Raw genomic sequence first — 22119 nt, 5'->3', positions numbered from 1 at the left:
AAGGGGTAAGTTTACTGCACTTTCAACTCATTGAGTCATAAGCAGTTCCAGAGAAAAGAGAACAAAAGCTGAGCAGTAATGCACAAATAGCTCCTATTCAAAAGCACTTTGAGATTCACCCCCCTGCTCTCACTACCACACCTTGATGACGAATTCCTGCCTGATTATAGCACAGGACTTGGAGATCTGAGACAGAACAATAATATTGCACATACTATTTTAATGGAGTCTTCATTACTTTCTTTTAACTGCATCAAGCATTTCTCCCAGTACATAAGCAGTGTATTAGTGATGAAATTAAAACAATTATTTTAAAAATACAAAAAACTCACAGCACACTACTCTGGAAACAGTCAGGAAGAGGTAAAATGATACTCAACAAAAACAAAACCAGAGCCAACTAATTTCCTTTACAAAAGAGGGGGTCAAATTCCAAAGCCAGAAGTTATTTAGATTTGTATGTATTTATCATAGAACCAAAAAACCATTTTGGTCGAACCATCAAGTCCAACCATTACCCCAGCACTGTCAAGCCTATCACTAAACACCTCCCTCAGCATCACACCTACGTGGCTTCTGAACACCTCCAGGGGTGGTGACTCCACCACTGCTCTGGGCAGCCTGTTCCACGGCCTTACTGCCCTTTTTGGGAAGAAATTATTCCTAATATCCAATCTAAACCTCCCCAGATCATCTTCATAGAATCACAGAATGGTTTTGGATTGAAGGAACATTAAAGATCATCCAGTTCTAACCCCATGAGGCCATTTTCCTCCTTAACAGAACAGACCAACCCTTCCTCACTCCAACCTCCTTTCAGGTAGTTGTAGACCATGTGAAGGTCTCCCCTCAGCCTCTTTTTCTCTGGGCTAAAGATCCCTGTTTCCCTTAGCTGTTCCTCATAGGACTTGTGCTCCAGACCCTTCCCCCGCCCTGTTGCCCTTCCCTCTAGACATGCTACAGCCCTTCAGTGACCTTTTTGTTGGGAGGGGCCCAGACCTGATGCCAGGACCAAGCACAGGGAGAAGATCCCTGCTCTGGTCACTCCAGCCACACTGTTGCTGATACCAGACAGGATGCTTTGTGGCCTTCTTGGTCACCCCACCCACTGGCTCCTCTGAGTTTTGAGCAGCAGCTATAGAGTTCAGCAGAAAATCATAAGCTTCAGAAACTCCCTGGGCAAAGATAAACTCAAATTCAACAGTTTCTGTTTCACAACAAACCCCCCAAAAAAACATATGCATAAAGCAAAAACTTTTAAAAAAACTTTAAGTTAAAATTTCTCATGACCCAAGATGTTGTAGTGTTTAGATATCAGTCAGAAAAGAAGATAAACTTCTGTTCTGATGAATTGAATATGAATTTTCTGTATGAGAACTGCTCATATTTTGAGGTTATCAATAACTACTCTTGCTCTTAATTGCTTTGAAACTTAAAAATGCTTTGTTTATATTTAAAAAAAAAATTAATGCTCATTTAATATTTGCATTCCTAATAAAGATGAATGAAGCATGGACTGCAAAGAAGACACACAAGCTCATGAATACAGTTTTTGCTACAAAATATTTTATTTGTGACATAATTGTTCTTCCAGAAGTATAAATGTGACAATGAAGCACCAACTGGGTTTGCCAAAACAAAACTAAAATTTGCTTTTTGGAAAGCTGAAGAGTATGAATTTCACATGCAGTCATTTAAAAGCATTTTTTACAAGTTCTGCTAACAAAGTGGTGTTTTGAAGTTACCACCACAGATAAAATGGCTACTGTAAGGATTCTCCTGTTTCTACCTGAAACCATCAGAAGGAATGCAAGGGTGCAGTGATGACTGAAACATCGTTATTTCAGAAAAGCCTCCCTGAATCAGTTAGAACATGAACACCTCTGTTTCCACAAGGCATCATCAAATCTCCTCCTCTAGACCCACAACATACTCCAAAGGAAGGTTTCCCTCATAGGGAGATGAGCAAAACCTTCTCTACCAAGTCACAAAACACTCCACAAGAGACTTCATTAGACAAACTCAGCTGCTGCAGCAGAAAATATATCTACTGTTTTCTAAAGACATAAGAGAGAGATTGAACAGGACAGTATCCTGAAGGAGGCTGGAACTGAAAGGAAAAGATATTCATTCAATCTTTGATATTACAACAAGAGAAGAGATGTGGGTAGGTTGTTTCATTACGGTTCAGTAATAAATACACTGTTTAGTGTACTGGAGAAAGTCTCTCATTCTTCTGTGGTGTAATTAAGCAATCTGGAACACTAAACACCTAACAATAAACTCCCCAGACCGTGAGCCAATTCACCATTCATGGAAATAAAGGATCTAACACAGCTACAAACAGAAGGAATTTAACTGATTTTCTTTTTTATAACTTGCAGCCTACACAGTGCAGCTTTCTGAGTAGGAAATACATTCCTTTTTGTAATGTATCAACCAGATAAAGAAATAAAAAAAAAATGCAATACAATGTTGATCAATTAACAGAGTTGCAACTTACTTTGACATCTCTGTGAGACAAATACCAAATAATGCAAATAAAGCTTCACTTGAGGCAAAAAGATTGCAAAATGCCACTTTCCTAGAAAAATATAGAGCATTCTTGAAATCAATATTGATATTACTTTAAAGCTCAGTTGATTCAGGAGCTTTAGCTTGCATTCTAAATATGAATTTTTATATCAACTGTACAAAATTCTTCCATGCTGATGGAGGACAAAGCAAGTTACTTTTCACAAAGACAAACAAAAAAATAAACAATCTGTCTCAGCTAGCATGAAGGAGTTGCAAAGAGTAAAGTTTATTTTGGTGGCTAGGCTTCAGATTTCCCACAAGTCCCTATTCTTCTCCATTCCCACATGGACAGAATATGTCCTGGTATCTTCTGACTGATGAGTCACTTCATTAATGGTCCTGCAACCAGGGAAACGAGCCTTCCCCACATCACATCAGTGTCTCTGACATGTTTTCAGAAAGTTTTATAACCAGTTTTTTAGTTCAAAGGGTGCTATCCATTTGGCTTTCTCACAACAAAGGTGAGCATGAGGATACAGAACAGAATGGTACCTCCAGAAGCCACCAGCCTGCTCCCAACATGGGAGAAACAGCTGCCAGAAATCAGTTCAACCATGCAGAACTATATATAAGTAGTATTATATGAATAATTTATGTGACATATATAAAATAATTCATACTCATGTTTGGATCATGCTCAAAAGTCTCAAGTCTCAACTATATAGGAGGCTCCCTGGGCTTTGTTTTTGTTTTGTTTTGTTTTTTTTCTTTTCTCCAGGTTCTCTTCTTTGAATTACGTCCAATCTTTTGAAAACTATTAAATTTATATAAATATATATATGTGTGTGTGTGTTTATATATATATATATATTTATGCTGGAAATTTTCTACTTCCATTTCTTGGATTTAAAGACATTTTCCCAGCTACCTTCCTAGACAGTAATAGCTAAACCCTTATTTTGGTTCCTTTACACAGATTTTATGTGAATGCCATTCACCTATGAGTAAAATTTTCTGCATTGCTAAACGTTTCACCCTCTTTTGCACCCAGTTTTTCACTTGTCATCCAGAACTTGCAGCTTTTCTTAGCAGCTTGTAAATTAGATGAGGAAATTAAAAAAATAGGTGCATTCAGCTACATTCATCCGTTCTTGCCCCTTCCATTTCTGGAATGCACTGTTTGCATTATTATTCATGCTTATGTGCACTGTTCAACTCCAACAGATGCAACTCCTCCAAGCAGTGAACAGAAGCCTTGTAGTAAAGAGAATGTTTCTCTTGAGCATCTACAAGTCCAAGCTACTACCGGTAAAACAACACTTGGGAAGGAAGGGGGGAAAAAAAATAAAGTTTATAAAAATAACAGCCTGAACTCCACTGCCAAGGGCAGCTCCATGCAGCTCAAAACCAGCCTGTTTTGCATTTTTAGACAGATGGCTCAACAACCTGAAAACCAGAGGAGGGAGATTTTAGGGAGTTATCCTAAGACTGGTAAATTAATCCAAGAAGAAGTGGCTTCCCTCACTGCCATGGCCACTGCCACATGTTCCCCAAGCCCTGGGACTCTAGGGCACAGCCAAGCTTCTGCAAATTAAACTCCGCATGCTAATTGCATTAGTTGTAAATTTAATTGCACAGCAATTGAAACTAAGTGACTAATTCACACCAGAGACAGTCCAGTTAAGATTTGTTAATATTTTTGTTTGCTTTACCACACAGACAATGGTCTGTTTTCCATTGGGATGTGTCCAAGCCACCGTATGACTTAACTCTGGAGGCTGTAGAGTATTACATTTCATAATGACCAATATTAATAGCATTAAAAATAAAGTAAATCCATGATTATTCTTTTTTCTTAAAGCCCTTCTTGAAATAAGCAGACACTGAATTGTTCCCAGCTCCCCACACTAGCAGTCCCCTCCCCAGCATGGTGGCATCACTGTCCCATGCCACGATGCACAGAAAATGAAGGCACAGGTGTCAGTGGGCACACCCCACACCTTGAGGCTGCATTTTGGGAAACAGTGGAAATAGTTCCTGGGAGCTAAGCCTACACATGGAAAATCCTCTTATAAGCCTTTGCTCTGACACATTATTTCTCTTATACACAGCTTCCCCAGGACGCAAAGTTAAATATGAGTCACTGTAAGCATCAAAAAGTAAAGAATTGAGACTGCACTTCTCCTGGATAATAAATCCAGCAAAGCACACAGATCATTTTGGTTTGGTAAGGATACTCAGTACTTTCTCTCCAATCCTATCCAATTAAACATTAATTAACATATTTGGCCCAATTGTATTCATGTCCCTTAAATAAATCAAAATATAAACTGAACTGCAGTAATGCAACTCTTGATTAGTAGGATAATTTTTTTGTCCCAGTAATTAAATGGTCATTTTCCTCTGCCAAGGCACAGTAGAAAACTGATTAAGTTGACCTGAAGAATTTGCAGCCTGCATGTAATTTATATAATGGGACCAAAGTCTTGCAGTGCATTATCAGCTCTGTCTCCTGCATTACCATTATCTGGCTCCTCCAAGCTTAAGAGGCATGGCTGGAAAGCCCCTTGCTTTCAAAGCTAAAGTCTTCCATGACTTAGGTTTCTAATTTTAAAGATACAATATATTACAGGACACCTAAATATCCAAAGTGTATTTCTATAGAGCCTGAGGTTTCAATAACATATTCTTTCTTCTGTTGTCAACAGAAGATTAAAGACCGTCAACAAAAGATTAAAGCCTCCAATGATAGAAAAGGAACAGTGACATTTCTAGCTTGTTTCTCCTGGGCATCAAAAGGAGATCTCTGGGAAGACTTATTCTTTATTTTCAGTTGTATCTCCTGGCAATGACTTTGAGACATGGATAAAGCTATTTGGTTGTATCATTGTTCACATTATTGGTCCCTTTTCAGATCCCAGACTCTTAAAAAAAGGCAGGCTCTCCCAAGAGGACACCAATTATTTATTACACTTCCATGCAAGGTTTAAAAATAAAACAACCGTTTCTATTGCAGAAATTAGGAAAATACAGAGGGGTTTTGGGGAAGCTCACATATTTATTAGGATACAGATTTCATCACACAGCCCCAAAGTTACAGAAGTAAGTGATCAGCAATGGGGAGAGGCTTAGCCAGTTCCTCCACCAGCTCCCTCAGCACCCTGGGCTGAACCCCAGCTGGACCCACAGACTTGTTGGGATCTACGTGGCACATCAGGTCACTACCTACCTCCTCCTGGATTACCAAAGGGGTATTTTGCTCCCCATCCCTGTCTACCAAGTCAGGAGCCCAATTGCCCTAAGTGAGCCAGGCTTTTTGTTAAAGACTGAGGCAAAGGTGTTAAGTACTTCAGCCTTTCCCTTCTCTTTCCATTACTCTGTTCCCCTCCTCATCCAACGTGGAATGGAGATTTTCCCTGACCCTCCTTTTGTTATTAATGTATTTATAAAAGCATTTTTTATAATCCTTAACAGAGATGGACAGATTAAGTTCTAACAGAGCTTCCACATCTCTAATTCTCTTCCTACATGAACTTACAATATCCTAAAACATTTCCTGTTTTACCTGCCCCTTTTTCCAAAGTTGATACACAATTTTATTTCCAAGTTCATGCAAAAGCTCTTGGCTAAACCAAGAGCTGGTTTTCTTCCCTGCCAGCTCTTTTTTTGGCACATAGGGGCAGCCTGCTCCTGCACCTTCATAATTCCATTCTTAAAGCAAGCCCAGCCTCCTAGTCCCTTCCCAAGGGACTCTCTGGACCAGTGTCCTGAATAAACCAAAGTCAGCGCTCCAGAAGTCCAAGGTAGAGGTTTTGCTGATGACACTCCTAGCTTCACTTCTAAGTAGAGAACTTTATTTCCTCCAAAATTCACAATCAGCTGGCCTCAGCCTTACTGGCATTCACATCTGGCAGATGCAAAATGGCAATGAGTTATCCCTGAAAACACCTGGCAGCTTTAAGCAGTGAATTGCTTTGGCTTTCCCTGCTATCCAATGTCTCCTCCTCTGGGAAACTCTTTTCCCAGGGTTTTATCAACGATTGCCTGCTGCATTCTTCATAGCTCCATGAGTTACCCAGGAATACAAACCAGGCAAAGAAAATAATAAGTCCTCCAGAGGGGGAAAGAGAAGAAGTAAGGAAACTAGGGGTTAAAGCTGAGCTCCTTGTTCACTCCAGGATATCAGGAGGAATTTCCAGTCTGCTCTTTCCAAGTCCAGAGCTGCCCATCTGTAATCTGCTTTACCAGGATGTCATTAATGCTGCCAGGTCACTGCTTATCAGGTTCAAAAGGGTAGCACAGCATCACAGCTACTCACCACCAACAGCAGGCTTTTTACAACCAAACCTTGCCAGCTGAGCTAAGCCAGTGATTCCTGCCAACAACAGGCTGCCCTCAACCTGTCCCAGTTTCCACCTCTTTCCCAGCAAGCTGTGAAAGCCAGTTCTAGTCCCTTTGGTCTGTGCCCCAGCCTTGTAGCCTTTCCACAGCATCCGCTGCCCTCTCCCAGCCAGAGCTCACCCTGCTGCTTCTCAGCCCACAGGCATATGGAAACTGCAAACCCCAATGCACTAATCCTTTATCCAGATTTGGGTAAATTTTGACAGAAGAACTGTAAAAAGGGGGAGGGGAAAAAAAACCAAAAAACAAAAACCCCTAATATTTTGCCAAATTTTAAGTCATGTTTCAAAACATGGCAACACTGCAAATCTTTGCAGGAGTGTTTTGAATATGAAGAAATTTATGATTTTTCCTCAGATGCCTGCCTGGAAAAGACTAAACAGCTTCTGACAACATTTTCCAGGACAATTTCATTTTAAGCTGGCATCTGCAGCGTAAGTTTAAAGCTCAACCTTTTGCAGGTGAGGGAGAACCAAAAGCAGAGTGATGCTGAGCACCAGGTCACTCTTGAGATTAATAACCTGAAGTCTCATGTCTATCACATTTAGAGAAAGCTCAAGGAAGCTTTTTTCTCTTTTTGCATGTTAGATAAAATCTAATGACAGGAAGGCAAATGAAACAAGACATGAAGATACATGACTCTTGTAACCAGTGCAACTACTACAAGTCTATTTGTATGCTCCAGTAAACCTTTTTCTAGTTGAATGAACTTACTTCACCTCCTATAAAGCCCTCTTGAGAGCCAGTCTGACTGTGATGGAGCACTAGGTCAGCCTCCCCCAGGGCTGCCAATTGCCTGCTGCTCTAAGGCAGTGGAGAAGACAGAGCCACCTTCTCTGGACCTATTTCCACTGCCAAGATTTATTTGGGAAAGTTAAGCAGATGGGATGGCCACCAACAGCAGCAGAAACCCATGCTGAGATGTCCACAAGATACATCCACAAACCAGTAAGTATTTACTAACCCATGCTCTCTCAACCCACTGGCTGAGACCTGTGGGCAATACAGGGGAGTTTCACTGTGCCTTTTCAAGAATTACATTCTATGTCTACTTCTTAGGGTTTGTTTATAAGAAATGGTTTTGAAGCCATGAATCTCAGCAGCCTGATTCAGTGAATAACTTGGACTATAATCAAGTATTACTCTAGCAAAAGGATTATTGGAGATAAGAGCAGATTTGCATCTGACTTTCCACCCCATCTACAGAAAGGTTTGGTAATAAAGGAGGTGATCACCAAAATCTGTAACAGTAGCCTAGGGGAAGAGAGGAACTTAGGAGGACTGAAAGCATCTGAAAACAGGATGAAGACACATCCTGCAGGCTTTAGAGGCAGAAATTAAACCTAGTTGAGAGGAATTCAAGAAAGGAAAGCAAAGCATAAATAGCACAAGGTATATCTGCTGAGTGGGGAATAGGTATGTGGAGCACCGAGGGACACTAAAGTGTAGTAAGTGAGGAAAGTAAAGCCCAGCTAGGTCGGTGGGTGGAAGAGAACCTAAGAAGCAATCAAAGCTGGGCTAAAAAGTGAGCCCATCTTGGGCAACACCAGACAGTGTGGCCTGTGAGCATGCACAAAGCAGTAAACAAGGCTGGTGGACAGAAAAGTCATGCCAGAGACTGCCAGAAGAACCATCCATCTGTCCAAAGCAATTCAAAATAAGACTTCACCTTCAGAAAAATAAAGGGGATGGACTGATGCTGCTTTAACACTTCAGATTTAGTTGGAGTGCCTCTATGAGTTATGGTTGAACCATCTTTGACATCCCCATGTGAAACAAACCTCTTGCAAACCACATAACATTACCCTTGAAAGGAGAAGCAAATAGTTGCTGTTTGTCTTGCTAATGAATTATCCCAAAAGAAACACTCTGCCTGTGCAGAGGTATTAATTATCAACTATTTTCTCTTGTGATCTTCACAAATGAACTCAGCAGCCACAGCAAATTAAATGTGTATCTGCAACTTCCAGCCAGGGGGAGTTCCATCTATGATCTTTGTATGTCTTTTCTAATTAATAAAGATTTTGTTAATAGGGGATCTTAGACAACCCAGTCTCAAGTGAAGACAAACATCCTCGAGCATATAAAATATTCAAAAATAAATACATAAACATATGCATCTCCTTAATTTCCAAGTTAAATTCCAAGATTCTTACAACTGTACCATATGTATGTTCAGGGGCACAGATAGGTGTCCCCCAGAAGTCCTTTCCAACCTCATGTATTCTGCAAGTCTATAAATTACTTCTGATGTAAGTTTGTTTCAGCCTAAAGGTGTGCATTGAAAAATGCATAAAGTCAAATCATATTTTGTCTTATGTACAATATTCTGGGGGATTAAACAGGTACTAAAAAAAAAAAAAAAAAAAGCAAGAAACAAGAAGCCAGATGGAACAGACAGGAGGCATTTGTCTGGGATAGATTTTTTACAGTCAGCACAGAGAAGTACTAAGCATGGAGTCACAAAGATTCCCTGGTAATGTCATAAACCTCTTCCATCTGCTGTAGCTCTTTACCAGACACTTCTACTCATCCAACCACCCTGTTTATCAGCCCTCGTGGTTGTGGGCTTTGACAGCATGGATAGAACAGATTTGTGCAAACCAAGATTGTATTGCCTTCCCAAGTTCTCCTAAACTCCATCAGGCATTTATTTTTTAATCCTTCAACTGATCCTTTGGGTAATAAGGTTTTTCTGGCTTTTCAAAATATTTTGGAAGCATTCAAAAATGTTACCAAAAACAAAGGCTGATGTTATAAACACATAAAGCACTGTAAGTGTTCTAATTTATTCTTTTAATTAAAATGAAAACCAGACTTGGTTTTGTGATGTGCTCTGTGAGAGTGGGACATGCAATCATTGTAATCTCTTATTAAACACAACAGAAGAAAACCAGAGGTTGAGATCAACCTGGTGCCCTGGTCAAGTCTGATCTTAGAGTTAGGAAAACAAAAATCATCCCCAAATTACAATGTTGCTGGCTTAATAAAGAGGTAGCTGAAGAATGGGAAGCATCCAACTCTCTGAACCCGATGTAAAAATTTGGATCAGAGAGGTGTGTGCCAGACAGATGGCATATATGCTTCTTCACCTACAGCTAGCAGAAGAGAGTGTGAACCAGTCCAAAAATACTCAAGATCTGAACCAAGTTTAAATCTAAAGATCCTGCAATAACCAGGAGAGTCTTTACCTCTTCTAAGCAGTACCACAATAGCGTGGGGGTTTACCAGCTCAGTTTTAGCTGAAGTCGTTCAAGTGCTGCGATGCTCTGATGCTTTTAACAAGCACTGCACCACTAGGGATGGGATGTGCTGCTTCACTGCTGCTTCCAACTCTTTACTATGGATGTTCAGTAACACAGAAAACTCTATAGATAATCCACCTGAGGGGCATCTGGAGATGGAGACTTTCTTGGTCATTCCAGTCCATAGTGTTTGGCCAAGGAGAGAGACAAGAGCCAGCCCAGACCAATTCCCTTTACCCCTGCAGCTCTCAACCTGCTTAATGGTGGCAATTACCACAAAGGACTCGGGCTGAGCACGGGATGTTTGCACAGCTCCAACCCTGGAGGTTTGCAGGACCAATCTGGATAAAGTTCCAAGCATCCCAGCCTTATCCCCAGAACTCATTTGAGCAGAAAGCTGCACTTGAGACCTCCTGAGGTCCATTATGACCTTAACTATCCTACAATCCTGTCATCTTCTATAAAAGAGGAGCTAAAAGGGCTATAAAATTGTATTATTACTGTTACTAATTAAAGATGTAAATTAGAAGGGAAGAAGTATCCTTGGTATTTCTATTGTTGCTGTCTTTGGAAATGTGGCAGCTTATCACAGAGTGCTCTGGGTGCCAAGTAACAGCAAGTCTACATATGTGACTACAGATGTCCTGCTCACACAGCATAACTCATCTCTCCCCTCTTTCCCATGTATATTGGTAAATAAATGCATAATAAATAAATAAAGTTAAATATAGAAAAAATATAAATATATAAAATAAATAAAAATACACTGGTGAGACCAAACTATGGCCTCCTTCGTTGGCCTGGCAGGTGGAAGGAATGCTCACATCACAAGCTGAGCCAAAGTTCTCAGTTGAGTGACTTGGATGAAGCAGGAAAAGGTTTCAATCAAATCAGTGTTCCCCGCCAACATATCTGATAAGCCCAGGTTTCTGTGCTACTCAGAACTGGTAGCATTTTAGTGTTCTCATTTCTTGTCTAGATGCAAGTTTTTGAATGGTTTATCAACAAAAATTGTTAGCTTTTTTTGACAGGAAAGTATTTCTCATAAAATAGGCACTTCAAAATTTTACATTTTTGTGTCATCCGTGTCCCCCCCCCCCAAGGCAAAAAGTGAACAGTTCCCTGTGACAACAAATCCTTCTCCATTTAACAGAAATCATTCTCCACTAGGAGAGGCACAGACAGATTCTCAACCTCCTTGAAAACAAACTGAAAACCTGCATTAGTTACTTTAAGCTTCTACAGTAGGAAACCAGTTGACCAACACGCTGGGGTCATTCCTCTTTTTAGGTGGTTTCCAGCCCTTCTTAATTATCAGGTACATCCTCAGCCTTCTCCCAAGCCCCACTCTGCATCATGACCCTTGAGACAAGGAGATGGAGTGGTTAATGCCATTACCTCATTTACCTGCCAGGGTACATTGTGCTGGCATCACAATGGGCTCCTATCCAGTAGATCAGACCCTTGCAGGTACCACAGCCAGACTTCTTTATGCCCCATCAGCATCAGTCCCCAGGAGAAGTTGGATGAAGAACAGGTATTGCTGTTCTTTCTCTTTATGCTTTCTCTACCAGGAGTACATGTGAACTGGGTAATGAATGGAGCAGTTTTAAATCTTGGCAGGTGAGAACATTCTTGCTACACCTCCAGCTGATATTCAGTCGCTTTACAGAGAGGAGTGAAATGATCTAGAAACTCTCCACTGATCTACAACAGAAACATCTGCTGAAAACAAAACCATCTGATTCACTGAATGAGCAAGGTTAGCAAGAGGAAAGAGCTGCAGTCAGCCACACATGCCAGAAAAAGGCTATCATTGGGAATGGGACACAAAGGAATGCTATTGAAGCAAATCAAGGCACCAGAAGGGTTTTTGCCATGAGCCTCAACACCTCTCAGCTCTGTGAACAGGGCAAGAAATGTGCAGTGAGGGAACTTGGGGTTGCTCCCCTTCCAGTTTCAATACTGCAGGCTCCCTGGGAGATGAATGCCTGTAATTTAGGTATTTTAGCCTGTTATTTAGTCTCCTTTGCACTGAGAAGACTCCTAACTCTAATTTAAGACCACAAAAGCACCCGATGAGACAGTTTCTAGTTTGCTTTTTTCTGCTAGAGAGAGAGCGGAAAATGGCATCACTATCTCAGCACAAATTCTATACCAAAAGTCAAGCATGTCATAAACTATCCAGAAAAATTAAAGGAACCAAGAATATGAAAAAAATGTTGGTAGCAACCAAATCACTGATTTCTGACACTCTCACATGCCTGGAGGACTCAGGTTTCAAAATAAACTCACAGAGGACAAGTACCTAATAATGACTTCCATTTGCCTGGCAGATTTTGCCCTTGTAGTGCTCAGCACCTGTTCCAAAATTCACTCTCCAATCTCCATGGCTATCCAGGGCTTTTCAGCTGAAATGAGATGTTTCCTTCTGTTGTGTGGAAGCACAGCTCTGAAAATCAAGAGTTCACTGAGCAACAGGGGAAGAACATAAAATATCCTAGTTGGATTGAATAGAGTCATTCTGCCTTGCCTAAACCTAGAAAGAAATGGCAACAAGCTAAGGGGTGGTGATTTGGGAAAGTGAAGTGGTTTAGGCACACTTTCTTTCTCTGGGCCAAATTCAACCCTCTCTCTGCTTTCTCTAAGGGGATATGAAATCACTACTGAAAAACCAGAGAGCAATGAGCAGAAATGGCTTGCATATGTGAAGAAAATGAAGGCTAAGCTGAATGTATTGTCTGCCAGGCAGAAAGGAGCATCTGCATTTCCTTGCTGCAGATCAGGCAGTCTCACCACCACTTCAATAATTATGAGACTTTAAAAAATCAGCTAAAATAAAGAGATGTGTTTCTCTAATACAGAGCTATGTTTCTCTGAAGGCCCTATATGGATGCCTCACTCCAGACAGCAGCTGACTGGGAATAGTGGGGCTGTCCTGGAGAACGTTTCATAGTTATTAATCTGGAAAATTTGGCTGTGAATTTTAGGAATTAGTTTTGTTTAAGGAATCAAAAACAAGAAGAAAAAGTGAGAAATTGAATGTGTAAAATATAGACATCTGGGAGCTATTTATGTAGATAATCAAATCTCATCACCTAAAAATCAAGGTGGCATGTCTGAGGCAAGAAACCAGGGCTTAATTGAAACTGTTTCATCCTTCTGCCCCTCCTCTTGCAGCCCTACAGAATTACATTTTCCAGCATTTGTTTCAACAGCAACAAAGGCAGAAACACTGCTAAAGGTTGTCATGGAAGTTATACAATAGCCCACTCAATGTATGGTGGGCTGAGGCAAGACCAGCACGAGTGTCTAAAAAGACACTTTCCCTAAAGAGGAACTAGAGCACAGGCATATCTAGCTTAGCTGGTGTAAACTGTAGCCTCTTCTTTCTAAATTAAGACTAGAACTAGCTCAGAATTACATTTTGCTTCACAGAAGGGCCAATTTGCTTTTCTGGTATCATGGAAAAGCCCAACACAGCAGCCCCTATTTCAACAGACATAGAAAGCCAGCTGTAAGCACTTAGAAATGGTTCTTTCAATCTTATTTTCATGAAACTTGCTTTTATATTTTCTTCATCTCTAGAAAATCCAATATTGTTGAACCCACACGGAAAACATGCACCAGGAAACCCTGCCATGTAGAGCACCTCTGCAGTTATAGGAGATGCTCACAAGATGAGTGAGAACTTCAGAACAGCACCAGAAAATGGGAATCTAGACAGTACTTTGGAAAAAGAAAGCTTAGGGTAGCAGGCAGTGGCATTTCTGAGAACAGACATCCTAGGAGCTGGAGATCAAACTACTGAGGGCTGCTCGTGTTGTACAAACACAACATTCCCCTTCCACAGAATAACCTAAAAGAGTTGTGAGGATGCTGGGAAATGTTTTTATACAATATCGGGTACCATCCACTTGACATTTCAAGGTAAGAGAAATTATTTATTCTTATGAGGCTTTCTGGGTGATCACTACTGGAGAAAAAGACTGTTCTGCAGTACGAGCAGAAAAAATCAAAGTTGACAAATGGGAAAATAACAAGAGTGGAAACACCTTGTAATAGAAAGGGACGTGACTTTTCAGTCAAGTCTATTTGAAGTCTGAAAACACAAGCAAACTGAGTTTTAATTAATTTTGCATGTATAAGGTATACACTGAATTTTCAAGTAGCAAAGCTACAGCTCACTCACTTCACCTGCAATTTACACTACTCCAGGTTAATCCAGCGTCCATTCCTTAAAAATCTGAAATGCATACTCTGATTAGATGTTATTTCATGTTTTCAAATCAGCATGTTGACTCAGCTCAGTCAAATGTGATTTGTTACTGCCTGTATCATCTGAGAGAAGCAAGAATCATCACCCTGACATTAACTGATGGAGTTCATACAGACTGACAAATCGCATTTTGCTTCTGTGTTACGTTGCCAGTCTCCTGACTGTGGAAGAAGAAAAAAAAAACCCACAAAATTGTTATTTCTCTCTCTAGGCATTCAATTTCAGACAACAAAGCTGATGATCTGCCTAAAAATAATTTCTCAGCTCAGCCAGCAGCTCCATGATACATTGGGAAATGAACAAGTTTTACTCAGCCGGACAGAAGAAGGTTTTAGTATTCCTATTCAAAGGAAAAGCACATGAAAAGCATTAAAGGCCAAAAATTAAAACCAGAGTGATCAAGTACTAGTATACAGGCCCACAAAACCAAAGTAGGAGCTTGGATGGCAAACAGGCTTGGCATGTTTGAAATTACTTTACTGTCACAAATACCTGCTCTCATGTCCAACCCCCAGAGCAACATCCTGCAGATGCTAAAGGCTATTTTGAAAAATACTGCAAAGGTGTGCCAAAACCCAGAGCACTTTGACACTAAACATTGCCAACTCTTGCAGTATCACCACAGGGATGGAAATTATAATTCTTTTTCTCTGCTTGGCCTCACACTTCTTCCTTCTAGAAACTTCTGAACTCCTATATATTTGATTCTTCCCTGCATCACACAAGAAGCTGTATGTTTGTTTGGAACACTGCATCACTTACTCTAAGCAAACATCTCAGAGTCATCTGCTTTCTCACTAAATGCCAAATGATGCACCACTTATTAACTTATAAAGCTTTCTGTGTGGAGAAAATCCCCTTTCTCTGGGGTCATTCCTGGAGCAAAACCTGGAGCTCTGCTGGGTAACTGTCAGCACCAAATATTTTGTTCTTACCTGTGCAGCCTTTTCTCCCCAGTATAGACACCAGTGCTCCCTCTCCCTGTTCCAAACTTTTTGTCAGAATGTATTACATGAAAGCTGGAAAAGGGTAGATTGAGATTAGATATTAGGGAAAAATTCCTTAGTGTGAGGGTGGGCCCAGGGAGGTTGTGGCTGCCCCTTTCCTGGAAGTGTTCAAGGCCAGGTTGGATGGGGCTTGGAGGAACCTGCTCTAGTGGGAAGTGCCCCTGCCCATGGAGGGTGGATGGAACTAGATGATCTTTAAGGTCCCTTTCAACTGAAACCATTCAATGATTCTATGATTATATGAGAGTCATCTTCCCTAATGGCTATATTGAAACAGAATTTTGAAGCACAAGATTCCAGCAGCACATGGGATGCTTTCTGCTTCCCAATCTGCTTCTCTCCTCCTCTGCAAGTGAGGCAGCAGCTTTCAACCAGCCCAGGTTTCACCACAAGGTAGCGTAATTCCTAATCTACATCAATTTGCCAAAGAGTTTAACCAGCTCTCAGCCCCTACCCAGTACTGCTATTTCTTCCCCAAACCTCTTCATGGGAAAGAGGACAAAGCTGCCCCAGAGAGAGCTTTTGTGTGAAATTCAGAAGACTTGGAAGAATTGAGCCAGTTCCAAGAGCTCTGGGTGAATACAAACAACTGCCTAAATCTTGAGAAAGTTCCCATTAGACTGAAGTGTGTGGATGAAGTTTAAAATTACAAAAGAGACCATTAGTTAATGTACAGCACACACAAAAGAGATGGAAAGGTTATAGACAGGCAAAAGAAACACAGAACCACCCAGAAATCTCATTTGCTTTATTCTATCTCTCTGTGAGTGGAGAGGGAGATGAGAGAATAAGAAGAAAAAGTCAAAGAAGGTCTCAATGGTGAACTTTTACATTGATTTTTTCCTCTGAGGGAGGGTATTTACTCCTATTCATAGGAACATTGTTGTATTTTTAAGAACTCCTATCTATTTGCCAAGAGGCTATATTAATTTCTCTTCCATTATGCAGTTTGAATAAAGCTTTATTCTTCTCCTCAGAGTGTCTGCCTTCCTCCTACAACCTATAATTGCCCTGACACTTCTCAAGGGCTTTTGTTACAAATATATAATGTTATATTGAACACTTGTGAACAGAAAACTACCTTGCACAGCTCTGCAGAACCATAACTCCAGATGATTATGGGTTTCTCTAGTATTTGCCATGAGAATAGTGCAAACCACCTCATAAAGAAACACAGTGAGGATACTTCAAACTTGCCCATGGGGGGAAGCCAGGCTCCCTAAACATCAATTTATTCCTTTATGGATGGGCAAGCCCTTTCCACCTGATCTCATGACTGAACACAGCCTCTGCTAACATGATTTGTCCTCTGGAAACAGAAAATTATAGCATTGTGATAAACTGTTGAACCATCTTTGAGCTTAAGCCTTTGTGCAAGATAGAGAAACTATAGTTAAAAACTTCTGCTGAGTAAAATGGGTTATAACAAACAGTAACCAGAAACCCCCCTCACCCTCTGCAATATGAATTAGAAAAGGATTCAACTCCAGTGCAGATGTCACTGCCTCCTAAAGCCAAATGAGTTCTTCCTTCTCCACATCCTAGAAGAAGGGCATATTACTTGATACAGCAATATTCAGCTTACACAACACCATATTGCTGCTGAAGGCACTGACAGACTGGCTAAAGAGAGGAGAGAAGGACACTGATATAGGCAGTGCAGTATCAAAGCCATTTGCTGCCAACTCTGGATGACTCTTGGCATCCAGGAGACCCAATCAAACCCCACTGGTTTATACTGATACACCTCTTCAGACAACATTGCCACAGAAGGTGGTGCTCCAAACACAGATGCAGCCCTCTACATAGACAATGAAATGGAGAAGATGTAGACATCTTGAGAGAGCACGAGCAGATGAAAAAACACACAGCAGATAAAGCAGTCCATTGCCAAAAACCTGCAGACATGGACACAACCCTGGGAATGAAAAGCACAGCAAACCCAAATGGCATGACCAAACTGCAGAAGATGCCCAGTGATGACCACAAGACTGAATACCAGCAGAGCACGTTGACATTTCTCCCCACTGCCAAAGTATCCTGAAACCTACTGCTGCCTCTGGAGAGGTGAAGGGGTGCATTAGGGATCTTTTTGATGTTTTCCACAGGGACATAAAAACAATGACTCTGTATCCAGGGCAGGATACAAGCCTAAACAGCTCCTACTCACACTTTCTGGCTGTCCATAAGGATGGGACCACTGCCAACTGAACTGCTGAGAGCTATTTCCTTGTGCTGCCAATGGAAACATGAGGTCTGAAAGCAAGTAAGAAATGTCATCCTGAGCAATTAATAAGGAGGGAGATCTGGCTGACAAAAGCAAAGCCATTTTCAGCTATTACTAAAGACATTCCCTTGCATCCTCCTTTTAGCCTTCCCCACTGCCAAGAGAAACACAGTCATGACTGGGAAATCCATGATCCAGCAGTTCAGAGATTTAGGAGGGATGTGAACCTTTTAAATAAGCTATTAAATCCCAGCTGCAAGACTGCCACATGTCAGATGACCTGTGCTGGGAATTACCTGAAGTTCCACCTGCTACCTGAAACTAAAATACCTCTTTGGAGGATGCTGGCTGCCAACCTCCTGCCAAAGAAGCTCAAGTATCACCAAGGCTGAAGGCTGGTTAATTATTCCTTGCATGTAAGAGATCTTAGTGACTAGAATGAATGACAGGGACACCCAGAAAATTCTCTCACAACATGTAGATCCAACAGCTTCTCAATCCAACTGCCTGTGGTGTGCAGCAGGGAGAATGTGTTAATCATGTTGCTCAATGATCACTTTGGTGACAGTAGAAAGCAACAGGATTCTCCTCCTTCATTCCTTACTCCCTGGCCTGGGAACAGTTAATGATGGCTATGGCACCAGATATCTAACATACCATGAATGTACCAGAGGTCTGAGATGAAGCAAAGATTTGGATGCAAATCCTGGCCTGTGCAGAAGGCAAACTATTTGCATTCCTGATCGCTTCCCCTCTTCTTTCTCCCTCCAAACCTCTCAAGCCTTCCTTGTGGTGTTTTACAGGTAAGAGATATCAAAGTAGAGGTAGTTTTTGCAACACTATTGCAGAACATGGGCTTCGCAACAATAACCTGGAGATTTGCAAGCATTTTTGCTGCCAGCCCTGATCCTGCCTACACAGAGCACGGGGTAGGGCCTCAGGGCTCTGCTGCAGTTCTTTGCCTGGCTTTCATCAGGGGCAAAGAAAAAAAAATGTCACTATCAGGAGTTACCTAGCTCATGACCAAGCCTGAAATGTTTCCTCTCCTCATAACAAACGTGGATCTTGTCTTGCATACTGGGCATACTGGACCCCCTGTGGGGAAAGGAGAGCTGACCTGCTGGAGTCAGCATTCCTCTGTTAGGCACTTCAAGGCATCCTTGGGAATTCAAAACTTAGGCAGAGCCTTCTATATTTGAGCACTACACATTTAAGGGAATATACCTTCTCCTTTCTGCCAGCACTTTCTTTACCTTTGGTTTTATATTTGTCCTTGCTGCTGTTGATGCTTTTTTTAAATTAATTTCTACAAGCATGAGAAAACAAGCTTTACCCCAAAAAAATAGAAGCAAAGAGTACTAGAGTAGGGCACAGCACTTCCAGCATACTTTAAACCCCAAATTAATATCTTCTGAAGAGTATTTTTCTGTCTCACGACTGGATGATACTGAAGCAGGTTACATTAGTTTGAAATGTATGCATGGATACAGGATAAATTAGTCTGAGAGGAAACATTAGTTTGGATACCTTTACATGGCAGGATTCAAAAAGGAAATAAACCACCCAGAAATAAAATTATATGGAAACTTGTATGAATGGTCTACCCAGCACATGCCTTGGGCATCATATCCACAGAAATGCCAGAATGTTTGGTGCCACCTAACAATTTTGACCTAATAATTTACACAGATACAACTTTAAAAGCACTTTTTTCAGTGATTACTGCCTCTATCAATGGCAGAGACATCTTTTCTACGTTTTATGAACTGGGTTTGTGAGCCAGTTTAGGTGGGAAGGAAAAGCAGGGAGGAGGAGAAGGTGGCACAGCTTTGCTTTGTCATCAGAGCAACTTTGGGAACAGGCTGCAGATAGAGAAACAATGGGGGAAGAAATGTTCTTCTCAGACTAGAAAACAGATAAGCATAAACAGTCCAAGTGACACTTCTGAATTTCATTGCCCAAGGTCAAACCCATGCAGTTACTCATTTTTAACACCAAACAACACTCTACACCCTTCTGCCATCTCCCCATCCAGCTGAGCTCCAGGACCACACTTTGCACTCTTTGAACCATGCACCTAATGTACACAGAATACACGTGCTGAGAAATCACACCTGGCAATACTGCAGCTTCCACAAGTCACCCCTGCAGCCAGAGTCCTCAAACCAGAAAAAAAAACCTACCATGAAGAAAAGAAAGGAGCTTGATTCCCCAAAGTGGCAGGCAGACCTGGCTGCATGCTTCTGGTGGGAGGCAGGGCTGGAGCACCCAACATGGCTTCAAATAGCTGCTCCTGCAGCTGCTCTCCAGGTGTTTGTAGGGAAGGGAGCCTCTTCATGAAGAAATACAGATTTTTCTTCCCTTCACCCTTCCACTCAGAAATAGGGGGTAAGATGTGACCCTCCTTACTTCTATCTCTGCCTGTTCCCACAAAGCAATTTATTTTGGAAACTTTAAGATGAGAGAAAGACATTCATTAAATTCCAAGAGGTTCAGAAGGTACTTCACTGGCAACAAAGAGTGCCTGCAAGAGCTGCTATACATAAAGACTCCATTCATGTATTCCTGCTGCCCTATAGAGCCAGGGCTGGAGGCATTTGGGTCTCTTGCTCATGCAGTTGTAAAAGCAAACCTCGGATCACAGACAGCAGTGATTAGCATTGCCTTCAGTTAATTAATTCCTGGCTCCCATGGTCAAGACAAATGACAGTACATTCCAGCACACCCAAGCTGGTGTCCAGTGAACCCTGGCTCCAGGCAAACTGTGCTGGATATGCTGATTAACAGAAAGTAAGATGCAAACAACTGCTCAGATGTCCAGCTAACACAAATAAGATGATAAATAGATCCCTCCAGTTCTGAAAGGGAGGGAAAAAAAGTAGAAATACTGCTTTGGAATCTTCCTTATCTGGTTACCTCCACGTCACACAGAAATTAATCATTCCACCTTTATCTCTCTTCAGTGTGGAGAAGTGTACAGTCTTGCATGAGGGAACACAGAACCCAGGTCCCAGTTCAAACTGGGATTCACTTGGGTAGAAGGAAGTGCTGTGGAAAGGGACCTTGGGGGTCTTGCTGGACAATAAGCTCAACATGAGCAAAAAGTGTGCTGCAGTGGCAAAGAAGGCCAACAGGATGCTGGGCTGCATCAACAAGGGCAACACCAGCAGAGATAAAGTCATCATCCTGCTCTGCTTGGTGCTTGTCAGACCACACCTGGAATTTTGAGTTCAGTTTTGGCCCCTGCTCTACAAAAAGGATGGAGACAGGCTGGAGAGAGACCAGAGAAGGACCGTAAGGATGATCAGAGGATGGGGGCACCTGCCATAAAAGAAGAGGCTGAGAGACCTGGGCTTGTTCAGCCTTGATAAGAGAAGGCTTAGGGGAGACCCTATTCCGATGTTCCAGTACTTAGAGGGGAGGCTACAAAGAAGATGGAGACTCCCTATTTACAAGGAGTCATATGTATAAGACAGGAGGTAATGAGCACAAATTGCCCCTGGGGAGATTCTGATTACTGGACATGAGCCCTTTGGCTCAAATCACCTCCATGTGAATCTCCAATAGCACACTTAGAACATATAACAGTAAAAACTGAGAACAAGACCTCCCTGCTGGACCAACTCTGCTCAGTCCCAAGGAACAGCTATGCCATCTTTCTAGTAAAGACAAACTTTAGGAGAAATACAGCCATCAAGACAGTTCAGAGTCCTAGAACCCTCCTGCAGTCCCGAGGTCTGCAGTCATGCTCTCTATCCCAGTTACAGGACAGATTCACTCAGGCACCCCAAGTCCAAGCTCTGTTATCACACTATTTTATCCTTTCTGTGCCCTGACCAAGTACTATCAAGAGACCAATTTGTTTTTTACTTTTGCATCTTATTGGTGATTCTTTGTAAACCACCATGTTGTGATAATGAGACATCTGTTTTGAGTATCCATTTCAAACCAATGGTGATTCCTGAGACAGAATCACTCTTCTGCTTATTTACCTTTTATTGCATCTCACTCTAATGTGATGGGTCTAATCATGACAGCTCTTAAACTCACATCCAAAGACAAGTTCTCTTATTTCCTTGGTTACCCTGAGGATCCATTCCCAACGCCTAGAAATTATCTGAAGTGGAAGAGAATTAAGAAAACCAGAAAAGAGTATGTGGCTACACAGGTACCTGCTTTCACAGACTACTACAAATCACTTAGAAGGCAGTAGGTTAATGCAGCACTTTATATAAGTCTGTACTGAGACAGTTCCTTATTAGAGTTTATATAATGCAGTTATTAAGGTAAATAATCTGACACAACTTGGTTGACACTGACAAAGTAACTGACCTAGAATGCTAATGCTACATTATAGATATGCAAAATAACTAGAGTCAAATGCTCCTTTTAGCCAGCTGTTTGTGGTGGTGTGAAAACCAAAGTGTAATTGTTTGTTTCTTC

General features: G+C 41.4%; 1 protein-coding gene across 5 annotated transcripts in view; it reads right to left on the bottom strand.

Moving 5' to 3' along the window:
* PRKG1 (protein kinase cGMP-dependent 1) overlaps positions 1–22119 on the bottom strand; it is a 426892-nt gene that overhangs the window by 237994 nt on the left and 166779 nt on the right. The window lies entirely within an intron of this gene.

The sequence above is a fragment of the Heliangelus exortis genome, chromosome 7, assembly GCF_036169615.1.
Source record: "Heliangelus exortis chromosome 7, bHelExo1.hap1, whole genome shotgun sequence".
Taxonomy (NCBI): Eukaryota; Metazoa; Chordata; class Aves; order Apodiformes; family Trochilidae; genus Heliangelus; species Heliangelus exortis.
This window is presented reverse-complemented; position numbering and strand designations above follow the sequence as displayed.